Below are 24,410 nucleotides of genomic sequence, written 5' to 3' on the forward strand. Positions count from 1 at the left end.
CTAAAGCACAGGGCTACCCAAGGCCTGGGGCTCTGGGTGCCTCTCCTTACGCTAGCCTCAGGCATACATAGTAACCACTGCTGCCTTCGTCCAGGTGGTGGAAAGACACGGGCTGAGGGACTTGCACAGTGTGCGTGCTGAAAAGACCTCAGCAAATGCCCATTCAGAGAGGCTTAAATACTGCTGTGTGGCAAAGCACGTATTCTAGGGGAGAGCAAGAGGAAAACAAGGGATGTGGGCTAGGCCCAAAGAGGCAGACTCTTGGGATAGGAACTTACCACACAAAGGAATAACTTGGAGAAATGGCATAAAGACCACTAGCTAATATGGTGAGACAACTGCAGATCTGGTCCATGAAGAGATGGGCAAAAGTCTGTTCAGAAAGAGAGTCGCCTGCGTGAACAGAGCCAGCTCTGCGGTCAAGAGCTCTCGTTAGGCTAGTGCAGGGAGAGAGGCACAGAAGGGAATTTCTCCCGCGCTCACTTGCCAGTTTTTACTTGTCTTTTATCCCTGCTGAGGGAGGCAGCTGCTCTTGCTTATTACTCTGCTGCCAAAGTAGGTTTGTTATCCCTTCTCCCTCCTAACACTGATGTAATTACGTCCCCAGAGAGTCCTGCCTGTGGGCAGCACTGTGAGCCTGCTGAGCCCCTCACAGCCAGGCTACGTGCTCCTGCAGCTGTGAATTGCAGTGGTGTCTACCCATTACTAATTTTAAATACGCCTGCCGGGACCCACAGGGACAAACAAGACGCTGTATGCCTACTTATCAGCTGCATGCTGGTAGATGAATTGGTATCAGAAGTACACGCCGACTCTTTTGCTAACAATAACGTGGCTTGTTGGAGGTAAATAATACAGTTTTACAATTTGATTTGAAACAAGATTCACACACACTGCTATTGGAAACACCTCTCCATGCTAGTCTGGATCCCTGAAGAGATGCAGGGCTAGGCTGGAGGCACGGGAGCTGCACGCACCCCAGTGAGGGTGGCATCAGCTAGCTGCGGCTGGTCAGACAAGCAACAGAGGTGCCTCACTCGCAGGCTCACTGACTGCCTGACCGCAGCACTGTTGTGGCTGCAACGAGCACCGCTCCAGTGCCCAGAAACAAAGCAAGTCTATCCGCACTTGGCCTCTGCACTTTTCCATCTTGCAGCTTCTCTCCTCTGTGAAAGCCTCCGAGGCTGGGTGAAACCACTCAGATCTTTCCGAGAGGCCGCTACGCTCACAGCCCTGCACGCGTGGAGGACTCGTCCCTGCCACCCTGGCTGCTGCTTCCCCTTTACGCAGCCCAGCTCGCCTCTATCTGTCATGCAGCACGTAGCCATTTGCCTCAAACACCTCCCCTCCTCCCGCAAGTCACCTGGCACTCACAGAAGTTCAGAATAGGGTGAAATTATCAAAAAATGATTACTGTGATAGTGGCTGAACTGCTGCCACTAGCGGTAACGTTTCCATTTGCTCTGACTAAAGAGCCCTAATACCAGAAGCACCAAACCTACACAACTAAGAAAGTCACTCTCCCTACTTAAAACTATCTGGCCATGCATCCTTTCACAAACAGCTCAGAAACCTAGTGCTGGCCAAAGATTTTCATAGCCAAAGCTTGCCTAGTCCCAGGTAGAAACCAGAAAGGCCCCCTAAGATAATATAAATTGATTTACCTCAATTTATCAAAGTCTGACTAGACTCTGTATTGACTCTTGGCTCTCTCTGTACTCCCCTGTATTTTTTACCATTCTTTTTGTGGTTTGGAGAATGTGAAAATACATATCCTACAGTCAAAAGCTCATACTTTTCTCACTGATTAAGAAGGATCAGTAAACCTAATAACTATCCTGCTATATTCATTGCTCTAGAATTTGAAAGCGTGCAGATCTGCTCCTTTCTGCCAAGAAAGGTGCCAGGCTCAAGTTTATGTGAACTGTTACCTGTAACAGTAAAGTAGCTGATGGAAAAATGTAGCAAAGAAACAGTTCTTGGGACAGAGAGATGCAATTCTCTGGAAGGATGAGTCCTCATTTGGCTTGCCTGCTAGCAATTCACAAAGTGTGTAGGATTTTGAATGCTAAGTACCTGTTTACCATCTCAAGACTGCTTGCAAGATGTTCAGTCAATAAACACATCCACATTTAAACTGCCAATGCATGTGCTTCCCAGAGTAGCAAGCTGGTGGGAGGTTACTGATGGCTCTGGATGCCCGCGTGCCTTGTGCTGTGCAGAAATGCCATGTGAAGGGCTACACTGAAAGGGAAGTTTGGCTTCTTATTTAGTCCTTCTTGGTGGCTGCATAAGATATTGATAATGTAGATCATTCTTTCCTTGTACTGCTAGAGAAGAAGTGTGACTGCTACTGCGCCTCATTAAAATCACAGAGTTTGAGTGACAAGTAACATTGTTTTGAAAGGAACTGGGAGAAAAAAGATATCTCTTCTGAGGTTTTTAAAAACTGTGCAATATTGACGCAGTCCAAGGAGTTCCCTGTATCTTGCTTGTAAACAGTACGGTAATGATTTAACATACACAGATGATTTATGCCATTTGCTGCAGAACCATTGTGGCTAATCGCAAACGTTTTCAGAGTATAATTTGTTGATCTGATAGCCTGTGTAATAGCTTGTTAGGATCCATAATGTTTGATCGTGTCATCACTGCTTAGAGAGACTAATGCACACGGATTATGCTCCTGGAGCCACTATATTTGGCTTTTCGGATTTGCATGCATAATAATTCTGTGGGCTAATAACTGTCAACATACATTTATCCCAATAATACTGACTGTTTACTGTTTTGTAATTCCTTAGCGATCGATCAGTTCAACTACTGTGGTGCACCTGCTCAACAATCAGGAGTCTAAAAGTGCAAGTGTCATCACAGACAGGGCCAGGATTTACAATTTAGGGCAGGCTGCTGTGAAAGATTATCGTAATTTATTATAGTTCCCCCATTTCTTCCTCCTCATACTCTTTACCTTATGGATGAATTAAGACCATATCATCAGGGGCCTGAAATCTGCTCTTTCTTTTCCCTTGAAGGCCAGCACCCACCAGCTAGTGCTGGTGCGCGTGAAGAGTGACTAGGAGCCCTCTGGAGAAACCCACTCAGCTGCAGGGCGCACCGGGCACTGGAGCCCGCACATCTGGCTGAGGAGGAGGCAGCAGCCCAGGAGAAACCTCCTTCCACCTCCCCCTTTCTCCCCACCTCCATCATCGCCATTCTCCCCCAGCATAACCTTTCATCTGTTACCTTGGATGTCGCAACGCTTTGTAGCAGCACTTTCACTCTACTCTTTCAAAGGGACTCAGGGGGACTGAAGTCAGTAGGGAAGTATAACCCACGGCAACCCAAATGACAGCTGCCGGAGCCTTTCATGTCATTGTTTTTCAGGCTCTAGAGGAGAAATGTCTGGTAGAATATAACCTTGTATGTATACACCCTCAAGCTTTTGGGGTGTTTGTGTTTCAGGCAACATACTCTCAGCTTCTTTATTAGCAGAGAGCTGAAAGACAGGACGGATTCACAGAAGCGGTAACAGCAAGCAGTCTAATGCTTTGCACTGGTGACAAAAGGCATGACAGGGCCAGTAAGGGACAGCTACACAAGCCCCTGTTACTGGAAAAAGTCCCTTTCAGTTAATATTGGTTCCCCTTTCAGGTCTGCACAACTGCCTCATGAAGTGACATACTTTTCTTTGACTGTGTTACAAATTACATACATAAAAAAATTAGGTATCATGCCAAAGTTTTGTTCTACTTAAAATCAATACAAAACCCCCCCACTGTAACTGCTAAAACCAAGCAAAGAGTATTTGATTGATCCTTAACAGTCCTCACTAGTATAAAGAAAAGCACTATAATCAGTATAATCAATTACTATACTTTAAAGAGTAATTCCACCAACTGAAGCCATTGCAAGTACTTGTCAAATATCACACTAGGGCGCACTTTACTGAAGTCTCTTAGTAGGCCTCAATTTATAAGCATAGTTTAGTTTGGGTGAAGGGTTTAAAAATATACATATATATTTTATCAGTTGCTAATTATTAAAGGCAAGATTTATTAAGAGGATACAACTGATCATTTCTAACATCCCACGGCTGTCTTCAGTGAACACAATGCCGAGCTGTAGGTCTTTGAATCATTTCTGCAGAACAGGCCACCATGCCCCCAGTAGTGAGGGCACCTAACCATTCTTTACAGCTTTCTAAATCTGAATTAGCAACAGCCATTACACTAGATTTACACAGGCAAACATCCACCTACAAGTGGTGGAAGGCGTTTTCTTTCTCGTAATCTCCCACACGTTAGGACACATAGCCCTAAAAATGGGATATAGATTCAAGCATTTTTATATTTCCGGGGCACTCTCCTTTATGCAAAGTTCAACTGGCATTTCATTCTCCAGGTTAAGCGTAGCCAGAAGGAAAGCTTCATGGACAGCATTGTACATGCACGAACACATGGTGTTTGTTCCCTCCCTGACTTTCCCTTTTGCTTGTCCTCCAGTTCTTTGTGCGTGTCTCTCTCTTTTAAAACTGAATTAAGAGGTATTTTCTTGGGAGACTCAAAAACAACAGGAATGAAACCACAGGAGTGCTTTGTGAAGGAGATCCTTCATTTTAAACATATGTTTCCCCAACAACATGAGAGGAAAGGTGAAACATAAAAGCTGATTTATTTTTTAAAAACTGTTCATTTCCAAATATATTTCACTTTGAAAGCCTCTCTTTAAAAAAGCAATGCTAGGGCACATTCGCATAGCAAGGAGGAGAGTTTATGCGTACTGCTTTCTCTTCTCCCTAACAGCTTATTTTTCTCTGAAATAACGAGTAGGGTAGTGGATTTTCAACGTGTTTCCAGGTGGCTTCTGCGCCTTGCGCCTTCCCCTACGGCAACCGAACTGTGCTCTGCACCCCGCGGTCCCCCTATGACCCTAGCTTTGGCACAGCCCAAAAACCGTAGTGCTCCTCAACCACCTGGCTGTGACAGGTTGCCTGGTGCCGCTGCTTCTGCAGGGAGACAAGGCTTGCTGGGGCTGCGGCGCAACGAGCGTGGAATCGCCCACAAGCTCAGAAAGCAGTAACCCGCAAGGCTTTCGGCACCCTAAGCAGAGTTCCCTCAGGTTCTTCATCGTCCAACAACTTCTACATGAAGAATGAATTCAGTATTTTTGAAGTGGACTTCATGAATCTGAGCCCATATGCAAAATTCATACATATTACAAACCATTACATTGACCTACCTCAACTTACTATGCCTGTTTTGTAACAAGAAAAATCCCACAGTGGACAGAGGTTATTCTTTCCCTGTCATTATTTAACTATGTAAGTACTTTGATTAGAGTAAAATTAAATATAGAGAAAGAGAGTAAATTGGAATATAGAAATATAGGTTTCGGAAACATAGTGACATTTAGCACTACTAATAATTTTCTGGAAGTTGAATAGCGAGTCTCTATGAAGAGATCATTATCTTCCTTTCCTGAGACTGAAATTTTAAATGACTGGTGTTATGGCTCCCCGAGGAACAACAGACACTCAGGCAGAAGTTGTCGCAAAGCAGACTAATTCTATTCCCTCCAAGGGTAATGCCATGAACTTTGAAATGGCTGCTAAAGTTTCAGGACTACCTTCTGAATGAGAGGAAAACTCATGAATAGATTTAACAAATTGTATTTTCTCAGATGCTTAGCTATCACGGTAGTAGAATCTTAAAAAAAAAAAATACAAAACCCAAAACTGGCTGTCTCGTAGTCACTGACTAAATTCTCTGAATCTAAAACTATCACTAACTTTTCCCGCTTACACAGTCAAATGACTAGAGTAGAAAAGCACTTTGAGAGAATCATAAGACAGAAGGATGAAACAGGTCAGAAAACTTATTTTATATAACGGAAATACAATTCCATTATATAAAGGGGATTTTGGTTTCACTTCCTCAATGTTTGATGCTCAGTAAAAACTTCCTTGAAGCTGGACATACAAGAGAAATAGTAATAATTAAATCAAAGTATCTTCTGGAAATACGTAGGACAAAGTTTTACACAGACTCTCAGAGCTTGTCCAGCGAGGGTACACCTGGCTGAGGAAGCGTTTACAAGGGTTTGCACTGATGTTTTCCTGGAGCACCTCTTATGGCACGTCCTGATTTGAGCGAGTCCCACCACTGGTGGGGCCCAGCTCAGCAGTCACAACAAAACTAGAAGTCTCTTCCCCTCTGTACTTTGTCCTCGCCCCGGTACGCCATGCGAGTGGGACCAGGCTAGCGCATGCACTGGCTCTACTGGCTCCTCCTGCCCACGGCAGCACAGAGCAGACCCTGCCCGACAGAGATGGCCAGCACCAACCCCTTCACGCTACGGGTGGCACAAAGCAGCTGAGTGAGGCCAGGGAACGAGTCTGTTTTTTAACCAGAGTCAGTGAAGGCAAGGCGAGGGTCTAAATCAAGGCGCTTACTGTCTGTCAGCAGACCTCAGAAGTTATTTAGAAGAATAAACATGGTGACAGAAGTTGTAATTTGTAATGATTTTTTAAAATCATTAATCACAGCTCTGTTCATGATGCGCTTTTTTACCTACAGATTTTGAGCTGCACCAAAACACGATTTTACTTTGCTTCTCACCTTGACCTAGGCAAGCAAATGAAACGCAGCAGAAGGCTGAAGCAGGCAGCAAAACATCAACTGTTTTTTTGTCCCTTGCTGCAGGGAGAAGAATCTCTGTTTTAAAACATCTTCACCACTTTTAGTTAGCAGGAAAAAAAGTAGAAGGGCTTTTGCCATTTTGAAAGGCAAAAAGCAGACCATAAAGCACACTGCTACACTTGCAAGGAGTGAGGGGGAATGAAATTATGCAGCCTGATATGAAATTGCATACACTTCCACCATTTCCTTAGCTTCAGTCATAACATTAACCAACATTTTTCCCAGATCTCATTAAATACATTTTAGTAGGTCCCTGCAGGGTGTTTGACAAGCTTTAATCTTCTTCAGAAGACTAAATCTACAAGACTTCACTTTCCCTTTATCTGCATCTCTCTTACTCCATTCATGTCAGTGGACGCACTTCACCAGCTTGGATGAGAGGAGAGTCAAGCCCACAGTATATTCCTGAGGTGGTTATTTCCTTAGGGCTCGTTGCATGCAGCAGGATAGCACGATAGGATCCCTCTGGTGCTCCAAACCTACTCCAGTAAGAATGGCACTTTGTCCCCTTCCTAGATGATGCCGGCTGCATTTATTTATTCCACAACTGCTTCCACTGACTTTCGCCTTCTCTAGCCAGGTGAACAAGACCAGAACTAGGCCCAGGCTTTAACAGCTTCTGCATCTTCAGCAAATCAAGCATATGAGAAGCGTACTTAGCCAAATCACTACTCCCATCTTCGTTTTAGCTGAGATGAATTAAAGTAGAAATACCTCTCTTCTACCAAAGCTCCTAAAGATGAAAAAAAAACCCAGAATTTGCTCCTGCTCTGTTGATTGTGAAGGTAAAACCTACAGAGTATTAAAGGAAAGATATGGAGCAGGGGGCCCATAGTTATGATATATGATACATTTATAAACAGGCTAAAATAACTAATGCATTACAGAAATGGGATGTAACCTGAAAATGAAATCATTTGCCTTTTTTGTTTGATTGTCCTTATTCTTTGAAAAGAGGACTGTTTTTTATTTTCTGGAACGTTTTTCTCTGTTTACCTTGATTTTTTTGTTGTTTTTTTTTTCAAATTCAGTTCTTGAGAGGTCTGGGACACCCCTTAAAGGCTGAAATAGCAAGGGCCATGCTGAACCCAGGAGGATGGATGATGAAGAGGAGAGGAAAGAATTTCTAGGTCGATTTGAAATATATATTTTACATCTTTTTAATTCAAACAAATAACAGGAGAATAAAACTTCATGAAATATTTCACAGTTAAGAGATCATAATGCACATGCTCAGAGATACCCAGATGGGCTTCCAGAGAGAAACCAAAGATAACTGGCACTGACATTCTAGTATTTCTAGCGCTAACAAACTCATTTTTAGCTATTCTTTACTCACCACAAAGCAGCTAATAAGGCGATAAAAATTAATAAAAATTCTTTGCAAGTCATCTTTAAGACTCACGCTATACCTTTGCATCCATGCTATCTGTTCAGTTATATCACAACACAATTTTGGCAAGCAAAACATAAGAGATCTGGGCTTAGTCCCTTTTCTAAACCTTGCACATTTTGAATTTTTCCTAGAAATCAAAATTAATTTAATTGCTAAATTAAGATAAAATCAAATTCTTGGCAAAAGATGTCACTTTTGCTACATCTGGAAATATGTGCAAATGCCGTGTGTAATTGTGTAAATGCCTTCACTTCATAATGAGGAGGCTGAAGAGATGTCTGTATGGAAAAGCACTAACTCAGAGTGAAATATTTAGCGGTATTTGGTTAACATGTTGCAAAAATAAATAGCTTTGTAGATAAAGAAAAAATCACTATGCCTGCTTACTGCTAACATTACAAAGAAAATCTAAGCAACAGTGTGCTGTATATAATTTTGTTTCTTTGTAGGGTGCAAAAATGATTTAATTTTTTTCACTTCATTAAAAAGAAATATGTTACTTGCAAGAGATGACAACAGATGAGAGAAAGACCATGTGTAATCAAGTGAAACTCCTGTGCTGGGACCACAGCATGCAGTTGGCAAGTGGGTAATCTGGCCATAGAGGAAGTGAGCTGCCAGAAATTGCTTGCTGGGACACCCTGACTTACAGACACCCGCGTGCTCACCCAGGTCAAGCTCTCTGTGGAGCTCCTCCAAGTCAGGCAATGATATCTCCGGCCTGCAAACCGCTCTCTTGGGTAGGAAATACGGCTTGTCCGAGCTCCCAGTGAGGAGGCCAAATCCAGAAGTGACTCAGGTGCCAAGTAAAGGACGTGTCAAATATTTTCATTCACAATCCCTCCTGCTGAAACTATTGCTCTGAATCAAAAATAAATTCATTGGGTCAGAGAGAAGAATCAAAGGAGGAGCATGAATCAAGTCAAGAAATTTATCAACGGCCCTGAAACTTTGTTTGTGTATTTTACTGAAGACAAAATTCTGTACAACACCAAGAAATTAAATGAACGTGGATTTCAAATTCCTTGACAAGAACATCAACTTTTTCAAATTACTGTTAGCTCTGAAAACGAGGAATCATCCTTCCAGTTAAAACGGATGGCTACTCTTCTAAGAAAACAACCTGGAGAGAGCAACACAGGGCCATTCATTTTATAAAGCGGAAGTCAAATTAAAAACATCAGTACATCCAAAATCTTTCTAGGACCTGGAGGCACATGTTTGACCTCTGCCACATCAAACACTGAGATCCTGAAGTCCAAGTTCATAGGACTGGACTTAGAAGGGAGCAATACTCAACGCTGTATTGTTTTCAGGACTTTGACAGTATTTACTTTTGTGCAAAATTACAATGAAAAATCATCCCAATGATTCCCAATACTCAGCCAATTCAAGGCAGAGGGCACCCAGCTCCTGGATCCTTCTGAGGGCTCAAGACACCTCTCTCCAGATTAAAAATACCAAAAGGAAGTTACTGCCATTTTACCCGGTGTCCTTCCAGTAGTGCGCACTGCGGTGTCAGAGAGGAATCAATCCAATGCATCAGTAGGGAATTCACTCTTTACAGGGCATTATTGAACTGGCAGGCTTCAAAAACATCAGGAAGAAGCACGTGGGTATTAAAGGGACCAGGAATACATTTAAACTGGGAACGAGATGATTTCTATCCACAACTGTGGAGTTATGGAATGGCCTCCCAACATAAATAGAGTAAAAAAAAAAAAAAAATTTGTCTTTAAGATATTGTTTGGTTGGTTTGTGAAAGGCGTCGTGTCAGGGCTGCCTGTTAAAAACGGGGACAAGACTTGAGAATTCTGAAGATTCCTGCAGTGTGTGATTACACAGCCCTTCTGTCTCCCCACTAGCTATTTAGTCAGCTATCACCATAGGATGATTGCTATTAGAAATAACCAACTTCCTATAGTGCCGGGGGGGAAAGGGGGCAGGACTTGGGCAATGGAGCATGAAGGTGGGTTTCTGACACTGGCCATACCCAGAGAGCCCTCTTGAATTCTGCAGCCGGGAACAGTGCAAGGTTTGTCACAAGCCAGGGTTTCTGATGGCCAGTCATCACAGCCTATACCCTCTGGGGCTGCTAGTTTCATGCTGGCTGACTGAAGAAGTTGTTGATGTTTGACATGAAATAACATGCTGGTAAGACAACTGCAGCAGTGAGCATTAGCAGCAGTATGTGACAATCTTCACGCAGGGTTGTCAGCTGTTCTGCTCCAGTTTTGGCACGTTAATGCTCCTGCTGGGACTCTCAGCTATCAGCGTAGCACTAGGATGTTGTGAGCAGCTCTGTCAACCTAGGTTCCAGGGCTCGGACTCGCGTGCACCAAGCAAATGTCCGTGCTGATGTACGGTGCCAGCACACCCTGGCTGCTCTCCCAGCCTTCTGCTCGACGTTACAGCCTGGCCTCATAGCAGCAAAAGCAAAGTTGCACCCACCCGCGCCTCAGCTGCTGAAGTTTACAGCCCAGGGTTTTTAGCTCAAATCTATGTTCACCAATAGCATAAGCAAAGGGTGTTGGGACAGTGAAAGTGATTTCTGGGCCCGTGGCTTTGCCCTGCTTCCCCTCTTGGGACATGCACTTCTGGGGACAGACAGCCAGGAACAGAAATGTCTTCAACCACTTCAGAGAGATTTGCGAGAGCTCATCCGTCAGAACAACGCTCGGCTCTACTAGAAGTGACACCAATTTCAAATACAGGATAGTGTTAGGGAGGAAACAAGAAAATGCCAAATCCCTATATAATTTGGTCAAATAACCCTCTGAGATATACGTAGCAGTTTGAAAAGCTCTCCATTACTATACCTCCTATTGCAATAAACAGACTTTGCTTACTGCAGGCCTGGTAATTTCAGCCTTTTTCATGCTGAATAGCTCCTTAGGGTCAGTTCCTGACCATCTTACTGTCTCTGAGTACTACTTTCCAGCACAAACGCCTTCACTGTGTCACAGAGAAAGCCTGATTCTGTCCCCATGCAGAGACCTAGGGAATACATACATACATACTAATGTTTTACTCAAAAGCGAGTGTCAGAACAGGCATCTGTTAACTAGAGACCAAAGTCTGCCAAAGCCAGCGGAGCCGTACCAGTTTGCCTCAGAGAGAGAGAGGAGCTAACTGAACCTCCGAAACCAGTAAAAGGAATTGCAATTAGAGCCTGCATTCTCAGCATTCTTCTACTAAGAGCAGCACCAAAAGATATTATTGTCTGAAATATGTCTCAAATACTGTGAAATACTTTAGAATAAAATACTAAGTAATCTAATAAGCTGGAATAAACTGGAACATCACTTGAGAATCTGGTTTATCTGCTAGTCACATTGGATGCCAAAAGCCTGAATTATCTCATAAATAGTCTCTGCTGATTGAAGAGGTATTCCACCAGGAAAATAGTGATTAAACAGAGTTAATTCATGTGAATATGGATTTGTCAGAACAGAAAATATATGCACATTCCTTAAAAAAGACTAAAGGCCTAATTTTTCCCTGATTAACAAAGAGGTTTAAGCAGGTGAGTGTAATGGCTGCAGTCCAAGACAGTTTTCTGGTGTCCTCAGCTACCACTGATGACATGAATTGAACCTCAATCCTGATAGTTTCAGCCTACCTAATTTACAAGCTTGATAAGTGGTTTTGTTTTGTGAAGCTGTTTTTGGAAGACACGGATGCCAAAACATCTTTCTTCCCCTCCCTCTTTAATGCATTGCTAAGTTTGAACACTTCAGCGCTCCAAGTTAAGAAAAACTAAAGAGAAGGCAGGACATGCAACATTTAATAATAGTTCAATCTGGATCACGTTCTACATGTGACGCTTTTCCAAAGGCAGGTTTTATTCTCTAGTTCTGTAACTCATAGTGTTCTGAGCTATAATATTTCTTCAGTATTACCCAGTAAGGCATTAAGTCTAATGGTGCCTCAGCTATAGATATTTGCCATAACACCATGCACTTCCATTTCAGCTCTTTTTAATTAGAAATGGATTATTTGTTCCAGTAGAGCTATTAGGCGAAGTCTCTTTTCACTTGGCACTTAAGTCAGAAGTTTTATTTCCACTCCAGCCTCGATTGCGTGCTAGCCTTCACTAGTTTGTATCGATCTGACACAATCCACGTTTTCAAATGCTTTCTAAATCTCTTTCTGGTTTGGATTCAGCCTAAAATAAAGAAATAGACTTTACCCCTGTTTCTTCCAACACACCGCTGTACCATATACAAAATTGCTCCATCTCTTTCACATTTGAGATTTCTTTCTATGACTAACTTCATACTAGTTCACTGCTACATACGTCCAGGGCCAAGCCCCTGCAGCACAGTTGAACAGAATAATAAACATTGTGAAACGAAAAATCACGGTGCAGCTACAACTGCCCATTGCTAATTTATATCTAGTGCTGCTTCTCTGCTAGTCCCAGTCCTCTGTCCTATCCCAGCCAAATCAGATAACCTGCATATGCAGCAACAACGATCATCCAATGAATTTTGCTACTGCAGCTGCTGGGATGGGCTCTGAACCGCATACTGCTATATCACATCTAAGTGGCTAGCTTGCTCTTGTAGCCTGCTTGCTTTCTTCCTCATTTGTCTTCAAGGGGATAAATATACAACCACTTGACTCTAGGATAGATAGATGTTAAGATTTGTTACTGAGCTGCTTTTTGCTAGTGCTGCTGCTTTCCCTTCCCTTTCAGATCTATCAATGATGTATGCTGAATCTGCAGGTAGAGCACAAGACTGACAACTGAGAGACATGAACTTTGCCAGTGATAGGTAGCTACTTTCACCTACTCAGCTTTCATTTCTGCTTCTACCCTTTGTCTGTTCACTTTACTTTGATGTGAATAAAATTTGTGAGAGATAGCCTCTTACTGTACTTATACATGGCATCAAGTTACAACCTGACTGACACTTTTTTGAGCTTTAAATGTGAATGTAATATAAATAAGGAACCTTAAATTAATCTTCCGTCCTACCAGTGGCATTAGCTTGCTCAAATGAAGAAATGGTTGGTAGCTAAATGGTGTTGACGTGTGGGGTAACCAGTGGGGTAACCAGCCTAAGCTCCTTACTTTCAGGTTAGCCTGAACTGCAAGTAATGATCTGAACTCAAAGTACCTTTAGGTTTTGGGGCTCAAGCCAACAGTACTGAAAGCAGTTGGTACTTCTCGAAGAAACCTTTAACATTTTGCAGTGGCCAGATCTCTCAAGAAACGTTACTGAAAAATAAGAGAGATCTACGGGCTGCTAGGAGAGGAGTATATATTAGCTTTCTGGAACCATTTCATAGCTCAGTATCTCACTTTGACAATGACTGATCTGAAATGACTATGCTGCCTTGCACTGCATTTGCTTGTTCACTTCCTCGCAGAGATGATGGATTGCCAAGCCAATCTCTTAGGCACGCAAGCTTCTTCGGCTGAACCAGAATACAAAGGCACTGCATAAATGCTTCAGCTCTTTGGCACACTGGCTTTCATGGAAAGCACCTCATCGTTTGTCTCTGTTAACCCTCTGAGCCGCACATGCCGAGGCCATCCCTTCTGTATGTAGAATTGCTATTATATAGCTAAGCAGATAACCTCATGGCAGCGAGGCCTGTTTAACATTTCCAGTGAGTAAGAAAACAAACAGTGCACGCCAACTTCAACCAGCAGGGCTCGTGCTTTGGTTTTCAGACCCTTTATGCATTTGCCTGACACAGACGTGTTCTAGCTGTATGATTTCATCTAAACTTAGCTTCCTGCACAATGAGCTTGCCACAAGTTCTGAATACCTTGCTCTTTTGTTTTTTTTTTTTCCCCGAAAGCTTACTTGTTTTCTTTATTGCTTGTTTCTGCTCAATTTAAACTTCCAATAGTAGCTGGCTGCAAGAGCAGAGTTTGCATTGTATTTGGGCTCATTTAGTTATAGGTTTTACTTTGATTTGTCTATTCAGCAGCTTGTTCCAGACTGTATGTGTTTATGAAGTACACCAAAGATGACTAACATTCCCATGTCAATACCCTAAATCCCTAAAGCTGAAAATCTTTTCAAGTGTTAATGTTTAAGCATACGTATTATCAACTATGAAGCACAGCACTCCATTGATTCCACAAAACGACCACTTAATCCATACATATTTCAGTAACAAAAACATGTTACACAATTCTCACAGTAAAACCCGATCAAAAAGCCTCTGTGCAAGTCTCATGTCATAGGCAGGTTCCCCAGGCTCTGTAAGGCTGATTTATTCATTTTAGAGAAGTCTTCCCTCCTGGCCGCTCAGGCTCTTTCAGCATTGGTGCATGAAGCAGAGCAGAAGGCAGCTATTTCTCTGAGCGTAACGATAGTGAGCCGCTGGAGCCCAGCCACATGAGCAGACCTGAGACAACTTATTATTTGTCCTGAGCAACAGGCAGATGCTCCAGCACATCTTTAATACAAAAGCAGTTGTGCCCATATTTCAGTGAAAAAAGGTAAAGTTGTTCTAAGAGAAAGAGTCAGAGGTAGCACTGCAGTAAGGTTCCTCCCTCGCTTTAAGTTTTGCATTTAGGTAGAAGTGGTTTGTGCCAGAGAAGCACAATTCTTGATAAGCAACAAAATACGCAGTAGGCTAGTACTGCTTTGCCATTGCAAAGGTGACTTGGCAACAAGCATAGGGAGTTCTGAGCAAAAATTTCACGATGATCTCTTTCTTTTGCTCTTGTGTTTGCAGTTGAATCACTGAATGTAGATGTCCAAGCTCATAGACCATTGCACTTAAGTTCTTCTGCTTGTGAAATGAGACTAAAGACCCTGCTTTCTAGCTGTGTCCCCTTTCTGGGCATGTTTTATCTCACATATTCTTACGGAAAAATACTGGTATCGTTTGCTTCATGCATGGAATAAACCAGACAGGTTGGTAGGGCACAGTGCAAGTGGACATAGGTGCTTAGCGCATTTCAACTTCACAGTGACTACATCAGGAACTGATTCCAGTAGCCATCAGCATTCGTAAACCCCGACACACACATGCACATGCAAAATGTGTTAGTGTACACTTCCACCCCTGAACTACACTGTGCTCAGTACTGCAAACTGAAACACTGCATGTTCAGGGCAACCAAAGTTGAACTAGAGGTTTTACCAAATGAAACCACAGGGCACAGCAGAAAATGGTAACTGGCAGTGAGCCAAAAAGCAGAGAGCTAGATACTAAAAATGAGAAGGCGGCTGGGGGGTGGAAGAAAGAAAAAAGTACTGTTTTCTGGCAACAGAGCTGAACGCAGTGGTCTCTTAGCTAGGAGCCCTGTAAGTAATATTGCTTGTGTGCAATTTAAACTACCCTAATTCTGTTTATAGAGGTCTTGTGTACTTTGTAAACGTGCTATCCTAGAGCGTGCAACTGGATTATGTCTTAGGCCAAGACAAAAGAGCCATCTGCCAAACGTCCCTCTGCTTGGCATAGATTTCTTCTGTTTCAGGTGATAAAACATTGCCCACAATATTATTTCACAATAATTAGAAATCCAGAGCAGCAGTTGAGATGGGACGATATTGTGCTGTTTTACGGAGCACAGAACAAGAGAAAGTTACGCATTTGATGAGCTTACATTAACAAATGCATCCAAAACAAGGAATATTTGTGCTTACAAAAGAAAAACTGAAGCAAAAGGAAGACTGGAGCCAGATTTGAGAACAAACACCTCCCCCCAGATAGGAACCCGGACAATCAACCTGTTCAGAGATACCCAGGCAAGGAGAACCAGTTAGAAACTGAAAACGGTCCCAATGCAAATCTTAACCCAAGATCTTCTTCCCTTATTTGCTTTGCTAAACCTCTGACTTAATTTGTATAAAGTAAATCCTTTACTGCCTCACATTTATGTATGAGCTGTATGCCATCCCGTGCTTTCTATCTGCTGTGCCTTCTGTTTGCTATCAGGAACAGAGCTGACACCTTGCTCCAGACTTCTACCCTCTGTGGGTATCACAGCAGTTGAAATACAGCCTGTAGAATAGGCACACAAATGACAACCCTATTTCTGGTTACTCTCCTTTGTTTTAGTTTGAATCACGTATCTGGAACTTCAAATAAAGTTTCACATTTTATTTGAGAAAATCAGTTGGCCAACAAAATCCACCTTGCACATCCTAAGTTATAGTGCACCATGGTGACCACTTACACGTATGTTATTGCTGGGCTATGGCATTCCAGTGCCTTTTGCTTCTTTTGGCAGTGATGTCCAATAAATCCCTTTTGCTCCTCCTGTGCTCCCCCAACAACTTAGTCCACCTTTTGCCTTGGACACCTGTGCTTTCTTTCCAGAGGCAGAGTACATAGTCGAATCATGAGAGTCACAAAGATGACAAAATCCAAAGTCCTGTGGAATGACTGGCTCAGTATATATTAGTTTTTGCAGTAAGAGAGATGAAAAAAAAAGAGAGTAGACAGAGCAATATGGCTTGCTCTGAGATGGGCAATGATGATGAAGGTGGGAAGAGTAATAGTGGTACAGATGGTTGCAGAGCAGAATGCAGAGAGGAAAAACAATTGGTGATGTGGCAAGACAGATGGTATAGCACAGAATATGAGAAGTTTTATACAATGAATGCACTTCTGTACATGAAAGCAGGTGAGGGGTCTAAAAGACTTTTAGATCACTCGAGGAAGGTAAGAGAGAACGGAAAAAATATGATCTCAAGATAAGAAATTCTGATGGGAGTGGTAGAAGAGAAAGTGTTATACAAATCTGAGAGAAAGCACCTGTCATGAGTGATGAATGAGAAAGCCTGCAACCACTAGCACAGTCTTTCTGTGCCACTCAGCCTTCACTTGAAATCCTTTTTGTCGTTCCTCTGCCTGACCTTCCAGCTTCTTGTTTTGCCTCTGCATGGTCTTCCTCAAATCTCCCTACTTACTATCTGAAATTCTATACTTCTGAATTGATCCTCCTCACTCCAGCTCATCAGTATGCATAAGAAAGGTATACCGCAGCAAGCCAAAGTTACATTTAGTCTAGTGTATTATCTCCAATATCAGGTATCTGTGTCTGCATTTCAGAAGAAGGACAACAGATAGCAGTATTTCCCTGTTATAGTCCCCCAGACTTCAGTGATTTTCGGATCCAAGTCCCTAAAACAGATGCAGTGTCTTTGTGCATCACATGCCACAGGGAACTTTTCTGACATTCAAGCCTTTCAAGCCCTCATAAACTTGTATTGCCCACAACATCCCACAGCAAAGAGCTCCACAGTTTAGTTTCCCTTTGTTTGAAGTACTTTAGCTGACCACAGATCTGTTTAGACTATAACTTTTTTCTTCGATTATTGTCTGATCAATTTTTATGTATACAAGATTATAGTCTCTCTTTCTCTAATGGCTTTTTGGAACTATTTATACTTCTGAGGTTCACAGAAATAAGAACTCAGGACATCTGATCTGGAAAATTAATTCTACTTAAGGTGGTTTTCAGTAAGTTATTTTTTTGAGCCTCGAATAGGAAGAAGAAACTGATGGACGACTATGTCTGGTGCTAACAGACCAAATATTGCAGAAGTAGAAATCATTTGCAGAGCTTCTATTCGGGGGGAGGAGGTATTAACATTTTTTCCTACCAAACCTTATCAGAAGTAAGATGGTTGAAGCCAGCTCAGTTCGGCACATTTTCCAGTGGACTGGTGTTCAGTGCATTATTTACTGATTTGCACATCACTGTGGGTTGTGTTTGGTAGGATTTTGATCCACAGCTTACCATGACTCTAATGAATACCTGTCATACTTCAGTTTTCAGCTGTTTCTCCTATTTCTGGAGGATTTTTAAGCCTACACAAATCCTGAACTCTGGACAGTTTACTACTGAACCTATGTGTTCATTAGTCATCCTTTAGGGATAACAATTCCATATAACTGTTTCCAAGCATATTCTCAATAAAGATGCCAGAATTTTTGATCACCTTCTAATTCTCTGATTTAAAGTTTTTGCCTTTCAGAACTTTAATGATTTTTTCCCCGAGTTTTTGAATGATAAGGACTGATCTACGTTTGAAAGCCGAGTTTAGAAAAACATATGGTGCCAACTTAAAATACAACAGTTAGGAATAACTAATTTGTGTGTGCAGAAAATTGCATTGCAGCGTAAGAGCACCTTAGTCTGGGATAATTAGGAAGTCAGTTAAACTAAATCAAACTGGAGTGAGAGCAAAAGTTACGAAGTGAAAGTGTGTATATGTGATGTGAGTTATTCAGGAATTTCTGAATAGCAATTCCAACCTAATTCCATGCCTATACCTCATGTCTAAATGAGTTCACTCACCAGTGGCCATGCAACGTGGCTAATTCACCCAACTGGGAAGCAGAGCACCCTGTTAACTTAGCTGTAATGCTTTTAACATGAAAGCAAGCTCATTTAGAATTACTGTGAAGTAGTCCCTAGTGCTTAATAACCTTTGCATGCATATTATAGATGCAATGGATTCAAATACCTGGCACAGGTTTGTATCAGAAATGACTGACCTAAATGTCTCCAAAAAAAGTGTTTCTAGATGTTTTTTCCAAGGGCATTTTTAAATTTATGCTTTTCTCTGTTGCTAATTTTCTGGCTAAAGGCTTCCTAATTGGCAGTTAGTTTCAAAATATCAGACAGGATGATGGAATTATTTAGTGCTTAAATTTTGAATACAGGCTAAACAACTCTAGATATGATCTACTGATTTGTGTTAAATAATAACAATTTAACTTTTCTATAGCCATAATTTCCTATTTAATATTCATTGCTCTGACTTGTTCCATAAACACAGGGACCTTACCAATTTGTGAACAATAACAAAGCAACAATTGCCTTCTCATGTCCTTTTTCACCACTACATCAGACTCACTGGGACGCAAAGGAAGAAGAACATGGGCAAGCCGTTCGTGTGGTGGCGAGGGGTGAAGCAGGACCTAGAAGAATCAAGAACTGTAGTGGCCGATCCTGATCTTGTTCAGGTTACTGAACAAGACTCACCTCAGCTTTGGCTCTGAGCTTAGCCCTGCGAAGGCAAGGCAAGAAGCTGTCACTCAGAAATAACAGAAGGAATTTAGAAAACAGAATATATCCATTCTAAATTTTAAACATCAGTAGCAGCCCTGCTGATGAACAAAGTGACCTGAGAAAGTCCCAAATGCCTCTTTTCCAATCGATGCCAACGCTATCGACTTCTGCAACAGCAACTATTAACAGACCAGTCTAATTTTGCATCTGAGCTGACTAAAGTTTGGAACATCAACTAATGTTTTAACTAAATTGATTTAATAATCAGAGTTAGCGCTAGCCATAGATTTGCTCAACTCCAGAGGTTGAAAATGGTTTGAATCCAGCTTCTCTTCAGTTACTGGCATGTTCCAACACAGTTTCACTTTCTGCTGAAGTTTATTGTTAATTACTCTGTAATTATTTTCTTTTGGGATCAACAGACTGCGTTTTGATTGATTGGTATTGGTTAAACACACCTCAAGAAAATCACATAGAGCATAGAGTTTCTACTTGATATTTGGTTGATAATAAATCAGACTAGGGTTACCATAAACAAATATTTGCACCATCATCCAAACTCCACAACAGCAAGTAATTACTCCATAAGTTACAATTAAATTACTTAGGAGACAAATTTGTAAATAAAAGCACTAATTCAGAAATTAGTCTTATTAATTAAGCATCAGTATTAGCACAGCAAATTTTTTCTGAGGAAAATAATTGCCTAGGCTGTAGCATTTTGTATGAAAATATAAAATAAATGCCCAGGCTTAAAACAGTCTTTATTAGGGCAGTTTCTCGTTAGCAATGATGAAGGCTGGATCTTGCTGCTGATACCACTGGCAAGCTATTGCTTGACCACACTGGACTAACAGTGAACTCCGTATCTTAGAGACGGAAATGGAAAGCTGAAGAATAGCAGGGGTACCAAACGGCTTTATCAAGGGTAAACCACCTTGCACACAAAACTCATTTTCCCTCAGTCTCATAATTCATTGAGACTGTTGAGCACTTGCACATACCATTCAAAAGCCCCTAACAGGCAGCTAGAAACAAAGATTAAGTTCATTAAATGAAAAAAGATCACCACCTCATGTTTGACTAAGAAGCTTGCCTTTCTTGTGCTTTCTTGCTAGGGACACTATAGGACAACCCGCTCTGAAACACAGTAGCTCATACAGCTTTCAAAACCACTTTTCTCCAAATCATGCCAAAATTTGTAGTGGTGGTTGGCAGCCAGACTAACAATTCAGTATCCCGAAACACATAAGGAAACAGGGAGTTGGGCTCATGAAGTACATTTTACAACCTGTTGTCATATACAACATACCCACCACTGCCTCTGCCACTTTGCAAAGGCTTAGGCAAAACAGTCTAAGGCAAGTCAATGAAATGCTGCTCAAACTTTATGGTCAGCCCACTTTTGTAGAAGCAGAACAGTGGGCAGACACATTCAGACTGCCATGTGCTGGGTAAAAACATAAAGGTCTGTATCCTTGCAAAACAAAACTGCCTATTCAGAAGACAATTAGACAGTAATGCTGCAACTGCAGCTTTTACTCGATGCATATACTCACTCACTGCCTTCTCTAGGCCCTTGCAATATATTGTTTTTCTCTCCAAGTCCCATGGAGGTTCCTATATCACCCACAGTCTGTTGCAGGAGGGGAAGAGTTTTCCTGCAAACCTTGCAATTAAGATGACAAAAGAGCACTATGAGATTTTCCTCCTGATTGTAGATGACCGATACACACTTCTAAGTGCTGTCTTCTTTATCATCCGAACCTACAAGTCAGCAGCAGAAATAACCAAACCCTTCAACTAGGCTTAAAGGGCAACAAGAAATTCGCTCAGCCGCATCATTGCGGAACATTCACCAAATCTAAATGCTCTATTTCAAGCCGTATTCTGGCTTTTAAGTGCAGTCAAAGTTATGACACACACAATTGCATCATCAATAATTAGAATACAATTATCCTTTTGCCTTTTAAGATTATATGTAGTTTTCAGCAGGTGAAAAAATTCCAGACACCTAGTCCGACCTGACTTGGCATTTCTGACAAATCACTTCAATATCTGGACCTATAGAGCACATTAAAGGACTGATTTACTCGTTGCAAGATATAAAGCATCATTCAGACCTAATTCTCCTGCTTAATAAAGTATCTTCCACCTATTGATGTGGAATAATAAAAAGTGCTCTGACATGTATTCAAGAGCACCAGATAAAACAATACAAGAAAAAAATCATATTGGCAAGAGCCTCACAAATTACATCGCTGGACTTGCACAGCATTTTTTTGAGTAGAATTTGTGCATTTGTAACTTCGCAGGCATTTCTGCTGCCATGATTACATGCTTGTCAAGTGAAGTCTTGAAGCACTCTGGGATGTTCCATCTTAAGAGCACCCAGCCTTCTTGGCAAATAAAACACTTGATTGTGCACTGACTTTTGGACTTCAATGCAGTTAACCTGCTTCCTCGGTGGTCACATGTGGTGGGAGGTCAGCTATCAACTTCTGCAGGGATTGTAAGAACTGTCAGTCCTACCCAGTGACAGGCGTGGCAACTCTTTGAATACTGTGGCCTACAATAGCATAAAGAAAAAACAAAAACAAGGCCAAAAATATCTTCAAATGTATCATGCATGTGAATAACCAAAGGCTCTTGAGAAGCTGCTGGAAGCTGGTCAACATCTTGCTACTTGCTCATATTCTACCTTAAACCTAGTGCAGATTGTTGGTAGCTTTTACTCATCTAGAAAGGCTGCTCCAAAACCATGCCGCTCTGACATTGAAAGAAGGTTTTAAATCTCTGAAGCGCGGCCAATTTACACACATTTGTTCTTGTGACAGGATCATCTTTCATATACAGTAGTTCTTCCACTCCAGCAGTCACACAGATCCCCTTTCAGCCATAAAGATACATCTGCACATTGCTTCCAACAGAAGCTTAGGCCTTCTCTGGCACTATTTAGCCTTTTTACATGTGCAGGTGAAACCAGTCATTACTCTTTATAGAGTACTGCATACCATAAAGCAGAAGAATTATAGCTTGGTTTAAATTATTTATATTCTTATATTCATTTTATATTCTAAAGTACTTCAAAAAAATCACAGTGAAGAGAATACACTCATTTCCTTTCCTTTATTACACTGTGGTCAGTAAGGCAATTTCACATGCAGAAAAAGAAACATGTAAAAGTAAATATAAAATCCATGAAGAGTAGGTGTTTTGGTGCCAAAAAAAACCCCCAATAAATACGACCTTTTTAAACAGAATTCCATAGAAAGCATTTATAATGGATGACTGCAGCCCTCCTATAAGCACAAATTAGGGTTATCAGAAGTTACATTCCTAGCAGTTTGGAAGGTACCATAAAGGACATAGAAGCGACTCTCAGGGGACAGGCAGAGGAACGCAGCAAGGCTGTGCAGCCTTTCTTGACAGCTGCTAGGATGAGAAGACCAAGACCTTTGCTTCTATAATAAAGTTCCTGGAATGGAAATGCTGTAAACTCAAACCACTGGGAAATCAAAGTCTAAAGAACATCCTCCTGCATCTGTCCCCCAGAACATTTACTCCAGTTTCCTTTTCCCCCATCAAATTGCTGTGTCCTTTTAATTGGTGCCTAGCTCTTCACAGAATTAAAATGCAAAAATACAATTTAAAGAAAAATGGTTCTAAGCCAGACTTCCTAATGACTTGGAGGTTTCAGACAACCATTTCATAAGTGTCTATAAATGCCTAGCATCATGACATACAGCAGAACACGTTGGGGAAGGCTAGAGAATTAACAAAACTGTTAGTGGAAAAGAGCTGCTGCTTAGGAAGACATTCAGCAGAAGGGAGGAGGATAAAGAAGAGATAGGGAGTGAAAGACTGCAGCTGACAACTTGCTGGATCAACTAGATCATTTCATTGGCTTGCTTCCAACCCTTATATTTTTGAATTGAGTTGTTTTTCTTCCAAGGAAGCAACCTGCTACATAATAAGAGTCTTTTGAATGCTATTAGCCCCATTCAGCTCATTGGATCGTGTTGCATTGCTTCAAGTCTTCTCCATTTATTAGGTATTGACCAGAGTAGTTCCAAATAAGGTAGGCATAGAAAAGGGACAGAATATATTTTTCTGTTAAGTCATTTCTCTTCACCTTTTCTGCTGATGATATCCCCCTCATTTCAGCTTAAAAGCTTTCTCATTATCCTCGGCTTCTCCCTCTCTGCAGATCCAAGCCAATATATTTTGTTTCCCAGTCCCACTCTTTCCCTCCTTCCCAATGTCCAAAAAGTTTGACCTGTCCTCCAGATTTCCTGGTCTGAATACTGCTACTTCACTTCTTCACTCCAAAAAACTGCAGAAATTCTTTGATGAGACTTTATTATCCTACTCAAGGTTTATAATCAGGATGCAAAAGATGAATGTCTTAAGTAGAAAGTGACATTGGCAGGAAAGTTTACTTAGGTATTTGAGATGCTTGGTCCATATGGAAAATTGGATAGTACTAAGAACATTAATCAAATACATATCGATATTAATTTCTAATGTCATAGCAACAATTGTTATTCAAAGCGTTTTCTCCCCGATCTCAAGGACGAAATCTAGAAAGCAGAGAACTTGCTTTTTAATTCTGTGAGTGATATGCAGCATGTGCTGTCCTTGGGAATTAATATTTAATCATCAGAACTCTCCTCCATGTTAGGTATTAGAGATCAGCAACATTTGAATACTTTCACATGAAGCAATACAGAGACTGCACTTTGAGTCAACAGAATGGAATTAACCCATTGCCTTGTATAAAACATTCCTGCTGTTAAAGAAAAAAGAAAACCTATGGGAAAGAGACAGTCTTGCAATTCATTCAGCAGCAGTCATCCTATACCAGTACAAGAAGATTGGCCTGGCCCTTGTGCAAGGATGCCACAGCCTAGCTATAGAAACAACTAGGCGGGGGCAAAGGGAAGGGGAAAAGCATGTTATGATTTGTTAGAACCAGCTCATGGCCCAAATCTGAAAAGCTAACATACAGCTGCATAACAATTTGATTCATGGAAAGTAAACGTCACCACTGTTTCCTTATCCTCGTGTCTCTCACTGCTTGTAAATCTTGGTTGATGGGTTTTATCGTGTTTATACAGCACGTAGAACAAAGAGACCCAGATCTTGATGGTGTCTTTGGGAGGAAAAAATAAAGTAAAAAAAAAAATCACATCATAAACCATACATTGTACGATGAGTGAAGAAAGTAGGCTCCACATTCAATCAGCTGCCAAACAATCACTCATTCAGGTTTTGATGACTCAACTCTCCATAGAACATGCAGCTGCTA

At 41.5% G+C, this 24,410-nt stretch overlaps 1 long non-coding RNA gene across 1 annotated transcript in view; it reads right to left on the bottom strand.

The window, feature by feature from the left end:
• LOC104153453 (uncharacterized) overlaps window positions 1–24,410 on the bottom strand; it is a 229,424-nt gene that overhangs the window by 35,045 nt on the left and 169,969 nt on the right. Inside the window, exon 17 of the long non-coding RNA XR_011140901.1 lies at window positions 8,766–8,958. This is a non-coding gene — a long non-coding RNA (uncharacterized lncRNA). The remainder of the gene's footprint in view (window positions 1–8,765; window positions 8,959–24,410) is intronic.

The sequence above is a fragment of the Struthio camelus genome, chromosome 4 (assembly GCF_040807025.1).
Source record: "Struthio camelus isolate bStrCam1 chromosome 4, bStrCam1.hap1, whole genome shotgun sequence".
Lineage (NCBI taxonomy): Eukaryota > Metazoa > Chordata > Aves > Struthioniformes > Struthionidae > Struthio > Struthio camelus.